We start from the raw sequence: 6,383 nt of genomic DNA on the forward strand, positions 1-6,383 counted from the left end.
GGAAAAAGATGATACGTTTTGTATAACTTTGCTTTCTGGCAGAGTTTGGCTTTGTCTAAAGCAGAGTTTGGCTCTGCTATCACCCCTGGCTGCCTCTGCCACCCACGGCCATGGCTCTTTGCTTTCAATTTTATTTGCACGAGAACTGAAGAGTTAGATGATGATAACGATACAACAGCTCCCGGTTGAGCAACACCAGTGGCTCCAAGGAGGAGGTGGAAGGACAAAAACAAAGGAGCCCAGAAATGCTTAAAAGAGGGCCAAAGTCTGAAGAAGCAAAGCTCAGTGCAGAGGAAGGTGATATTAAAGCAAGGATATCATATGCAGTTAAATAAAGTAACAAGGAAGTTGGGAGCAATACTTTTTTTTTTTTTTTTTTTTTTTTTTTTTTCTCCGAGTCATTAATGCATTATAGACTTGTCTGTGGGAAGAAGTGATGAAAGAAAAGCAGGTTGAAGGATCGGGCTCTGCATGTGGCGGGATGTTTGCAGTTGGTGTTCCCTCCTGTGGGCCCACAGGTAGGAGCCAGCAGACCTTGATGCCATCTCTGCTGGTCAGTGGCGGTATGGGTATGGGTTTAATGAAAAGCAGCTGTTAAGGCAGGCACTGAGGCCCAGGGGAGAATCGTCCTGATAGTCGGAACCAGTCCAGCTGAGGGTTTTGTAACATCAGGGCAGGGACTTTGGATTGCATGATGGTGCAGGAGGATGATGCAGTCCTCTTTATGGTAGAAGCTACCATGGGTGTTTGGGCCCTCAGCTTTTAGCTATTTAGCGTCCAGTGGTGCCCAAACCCACGGGGGTCCAGCAGGCATGAGGCAGCTCACAGTGCCTTCATGAGGCAGCCTGGGCTGTGCTTGCCCTGACAGTGCTCTGGGATGCAGGCTGGGTGGTAGTGCAAGAGGGCACTAGGGTAACCTGAGCAAATTTCTTCTTCTGTGAGCTGCACTGAAGTTACTGGAAAGGTGCAGAACAGCTGTCTTTCTCAGAAATCGGTTGCTTCATTTCCTTTCTATTTTAGCTCTTTTAAGAGCAGAATAAAAGGAAAGGTCCAGTTACCTCCACTTTTGAATATTTACATTTCTCTTTTTAAGGATCTTTTATTATTATGCTTTCCTATAAATACAATACTGCTATGTTTGTGCAAAATTTTGATAATACTCAGGTTCCAAACACATAATAAGACTTGTTTCAATTTTTATCTTTTTTTTTTTTTCTCTCATTTTTTTTTTTTTTCTAAAACAGATGATATATGTAACACATAAATAACAGAAGAGCCTAAATAATGTTAGTAGTACAGTCACAGCAAATTTGGATTAGCCTTTAACTTCTGCAAATTTACTCCAGACTGATTGTGTGAGGGCATGGTTAAGAGCAGAACTTAACTTCTGTTTATAGTGACTAAAAGACTGAGTGGGTTGAGTAACTTGCTCCATATTGTAAAACAGTAGTTCAAGAAGTGAAGATTTTCATACAGTGGAAAAAGTCAGAAGTCTAATTAATATTATGTACCTGTGCAAAAAGCCTTCAATCCTAGATGTGTTGATTTTTACTCATTTTTAGCTGTCAGGCCTATGAGATGGTATCAGGGTTGGTTCCTGCCTTTGTCAAACAAGTTTGGGAAGGAGATTGTGGTCTTTCCCTATAAGATGCCATGTGATGGCTATTATGGAGCAGTCTGATTCCCAAAGGACTTGCTGGCAGGCTTGGGGTGTTTCTTTCCTTTTTCACCTGACCTTATTAGCCCCAAAAGCCCAGCAGAAGGGAGGAGATGCTGAGCTTGACAGAGTCCTTTTGAGGAGATGCTGAATTTGACAGTCTTTTTTTTTTTTTTTTTTTTTTTTTTTTTTTTTAATCCTTTTATCTTTCCCTGATTCCTTGAGATTTGGCTGAAATCAAGTTGTAGTTGTACTGTTCAGCAATCTATCTCATTCAAAGTACTGTTCTTGTTTCCAAGAAATATGTTTATTTTATGGAACAACACACATGTATCCATGTATACACACAGCTTTTGGCTTTAAGGCTATCTTTAATCCTTTCTCTGTGTAAGCTGCTTGTTGATATTGGAAATTTGCCTGAGCAGGGCATGCAGTATCTGGCCCTGTGTTTGTGCCAGATGATGCTGATATATTGACTACACTTGGGTGGTGACTACTATTGGGTGTGTTTATGGACAAAAAGTGAGGTAGATGGACTGCATAGATACAAGTACACATCATGCTTACATTTTGCAAACAATAAAAAAAAAACCTGTTTGGACAAAATACGAACTTGATTTTAGTTTAGAGCTCTGACATCCCCACTGAATCTGTGCGTGCTAACCAGTGACGACAACAACTTTTCAGATACCTTTCCTCCTACCAAAAAAACCAGAGAGATTGCCTCAGAAAACGAGAGCCTATGCTTTGTTTTGTAAATAGTTTAACTTGGGAGTATAAATAAAAGGCTTATTTCAATGAAGATAACATCAGACGTTGCCAAATGTATTAATAAAGGACAACAAGGGAAAAAGGAAGGAACCAGAAAGTTCAGAGGTTTGGCAACAATCCAATCCAACTTTGCAAATGTGATCTTTCTATGGAAATATTTAAATGGTTTTAATTAATCGTGCAGGGAAGCTTCCCTGGCTACTTTTAAAATTATACATTGAAAAGACAAACTCAGAAAACATTTCAGAAAAGTTTTGCCTTTGCGTTCATCCATTAGGACAGTAGCAGCCTAGTACTCTTCAGTAGAACTTGAAGAAAGAAAAGCTTGAACAAAGTTGAAAGATGCTATCAGATTTATGTTTCGAAATCCAAATGTTGAACCGAGAAAGGCGTTGTTTGTGCCTTGTGCTCGCTGTAGGAGCACACCTGTGTACCTTGTATATCCTGAACTCCAGCTACCTTGCAGTCCTGAGCTAGGGTGGCTGTCATCGTCCACCAGTGGCGGTACCATCTTTTGTATTCTGTCACTACAGACACTTAACTGTAACAAATTTGCATTTTCTCCCCTTTCCTGTCCCTGAAAATAGACTTTGAACCAGGATCTTAAGCCAGTCAGGTTATTAGGTTTTGCTGGTGCAATTGAGAGGCAATGGTCTTGCTGTTCAGCTCAGAAGAAAATGGATTGGAAAGTGTATCTTCTGCTAGATCCTGATATTTGTTGCTTTGCAGATAAGTGCTTCTGATAGTGTTGGGGTCAATGGAAATACTGCCCAGCTGTCAGCTTTGCTACCTGCCATGCTGTTATTCAAAAAGGTAACAAGAAAGTGTCCAAAGGGAAATACAAACAAAAGTCATTTATTTGTGGTGCTTCCTGACTGATTATGAAATGCAGTCACATTTTGACTATAAAAAATATATGTACTCAGGCGGCAATAAGTTAAATAGCATTTTTCTTTCCCTGATGTGTGAATCTGTCAGAGCACTCAGATAGAAAGCTGAAGAGAGCAAAATAAATTTCTTCTGAGTATTAGTGAAGAGAGTTTTGATTGATGACTCAAGTTCCTCCAGACAGACTTTATGGGTTATTCCTCATGTGCTATTCGTTTCAGTTTAGCAACAGTTACTCATCTTCTCCCATAAAGTACCTCTTGCGAACGAGGTTCTTCATCATCCTGTTTCCTAAGACATTTTTGTCATTTACTATAAAGGAGATGAACCTCACGGTTTCTGAGGTATACAAAAAGGAGCACATTAATTTTCAGTCATAGGCTGAGGAAAAAGATTGGGTGTTTGTATTTCACTAAGAACTTGGGTAAGACAGCAACAGATCTCTTTTAAAAGTACTCCAGACCTTCGGAAGGAGACAAATCTCAGAAAGGTCTGCTATTGCTCACAGTGAACTGAAACAGTTTAAAAACTGCTTACTGCATCTTCCTTTGCTCTTTGTACGTTAACTGACTAAAGAAAACAAGTATTCTTAAACTCATAAGCAAAACAAATCAGCATCAATCAAAGTCATTGTTATGCACAGCTTACTTAGAAATACACCCTTACAGAGCACTCCATAAAGCACAGCCTCAAGTGGGTAAGATTTGTACACATCCTAAACCCTGAAGATCATTAAACTCTAGATCTTTTGCAAATGTTTTCCTCTTGGCTCTTACGAGCTGTTGTTATTAAATGTAAACTTAACTGAGGAAAAATTTCTGATATCCAAGATCCAGCACAGGTGTGGATGTTGAAAAGGGTAGAAATGGAGATCTACCTCCTTGTTCACTCCTGTTCCCTTTCACAGCAGCTGTAGTGGTAGTCGGACGAGAAGGTCTGACGTGCAGCTGACCTTTCTCTCCTCCATGCCATGGCTAAATTGAAGCAAGTATTCCTCAAGAGGCTCTCATGACTGTGTCAGGTCAGTGCAGAGATAGCTATGCACACACACTGCTGCAGATTTCATCAACATGGAGATCCCCAAATAAATGGTCATTTACCAGAAAAATGCCTCATACTACTGAATGCTGCCAATAACCCCCATAAAAATGAACTGCTTATTGTACAGACTAATAGACCAGGTAAGCATGGTAAGCCTTCCAGTGACTACACTTGTTAGTTAATACCTTTACCAGAGTTGTTCCCTGGCTCTAATTCAACTGAGAAGATTAGTTATGATTCACCATCAGATTACATCAGGTGTTATGTGTAGGAGGATATGGCATTCAGTCTTAATTTGACTCCTTCTGCTGATATTACCCAGACCCGTAAAGTTAAACCACTGCAAAAAGGAAGTGAAAATCATTCTTCCATCCTCCAAAGTCACAGCTGCAGAGCTATTTTGAAGGGTGTATTTACAAATCCTGATTTGCATAGTCTAAACAGGAGGCCCAAGCACTGACCACAGCCAAGAGCACCCGTCCTGTTTTGTAAAATCAGATCCAATGTGAGTTCACCGAGGCAGAAAATTTTAACCTAGATGGAGAAGTATTAATCATAACAGCACTGTCCCTGATTGAGCTGGACCCAGCACATCACGGAGACACAAATAGCTCTGAGAAATGTTCGGGCCAGCAATATGCAATATGAAGTATGCCTCTCAAGTGAAGACACTGCTAGTGGAAAGCAATTTCCTGCAAGAGGAAAGCAACTGACATCCATCCTGAAGTGACCTGATTTATCTTGTCCTCGGAAAGCAACCCCCAGAATATTGGAAGGTTGCACCCACTTAGTCCTTGGGTGCAGAGCAGCGTGAATGGATTGAACATGAACTGCATATTGCTCTGCTGTCTCTTGCAGTGTGGTTTGTAAATCAGGATTCATTAAATCATTTGTATGTATCAGTCTCACTGAGCTACTCAAGACATTTATTTTCTTTCTTCCCCTTTTCTTTATTAATTTATTGTTTAATTAAGTGTTATGGTGAAACTTTCTTGCAGTTCTCAGCTCACGAGCCCAAACCCATAGCTGTGTTCCAGGCAAGAGAAATCCTACCAGATCCTGCAGCAAGGGTCTGGTATGCCTCTTAGGAGGTGTCTCATGAACCTTCAGAAGACCAGGATCATGGTAAGCTAATAAATGTGCCTGTCCTGCAAAACAGACTTCTTAACTTGCTTAGCAGAGATAATTACATCCTTAAGATACAGCCTTGTGGAACAGAAATGAATCTAGGAAACACCTGAAACAGGAGGGAAATGTGTTCCTGCCTGGATCCTCAGAGTATAACCTGCTCCCATATTCTGGCATCTGGCCTAAAACTGCAGACAGACCTCTCAGCTGTATCATTTGATAGCTATATGTATCAACCCTGGTCTGAGAAGTAGAAGAATTATGTAATTGTAGCTGGTTTAGGTCAGACATGGCCATGTATGCTTATTGTATGTTCACATGCTTATCGTATGTTCACAAAAGTTTGGAGCAGCTGCAGGTTTTTTGAGGTTGGTTGTTTGAAGTACCGCTATATTTGAATGTCTAACATGTCTGAGATTTAAAAAAGCTGATTTTCAACCATTTGTTCAAGTGTCCATATTAGGAAGACACCTTTTTAATGTGTCTTCCTAAAATAGAGGTCTCCAATTCACTTTGTTGTAATTAGAGACCTTGCTCAGGCAGCAAGAAAACCACGTATAATTACTAATGATGCGCCCAGAATCAGGCATATTTTAAGAATCTAGGAAGCCTGAATTTGTGCAGTTTACATTGTCAAGGCTCTTCAACACTCACAGGGTAAGTCTGGAGCCACTGCACGCAGTTCACTGCATATGTGTAGATGAACGGCTGTCACGTAGGTAGGCATGGCACATCCAGAATTGTTCTTAAAGTGCATCGCTGTGGGGATCGCCGTAATACAGATGTTATTTTGATCCTTTGCATCCCCTTGGGAGCAGAGTGGAAACCATCCCATTCAGAGTGATACTGATGTGTTATGGTAGTGCAACAAAGAAAGAGAAGAACATTGCAAGTGCTT

The sequence above is a fragment of the Netta rufina genome, assembly GCF_964035555.1.
Source record: "Netta rufina genome assembly, chromosome: 3".
Taxonomy (NCBI): Eukaryota; Metazoa; Chordata; class Aves; order Anseriformes; family Anatidae; genus Netta; species Netta rufina.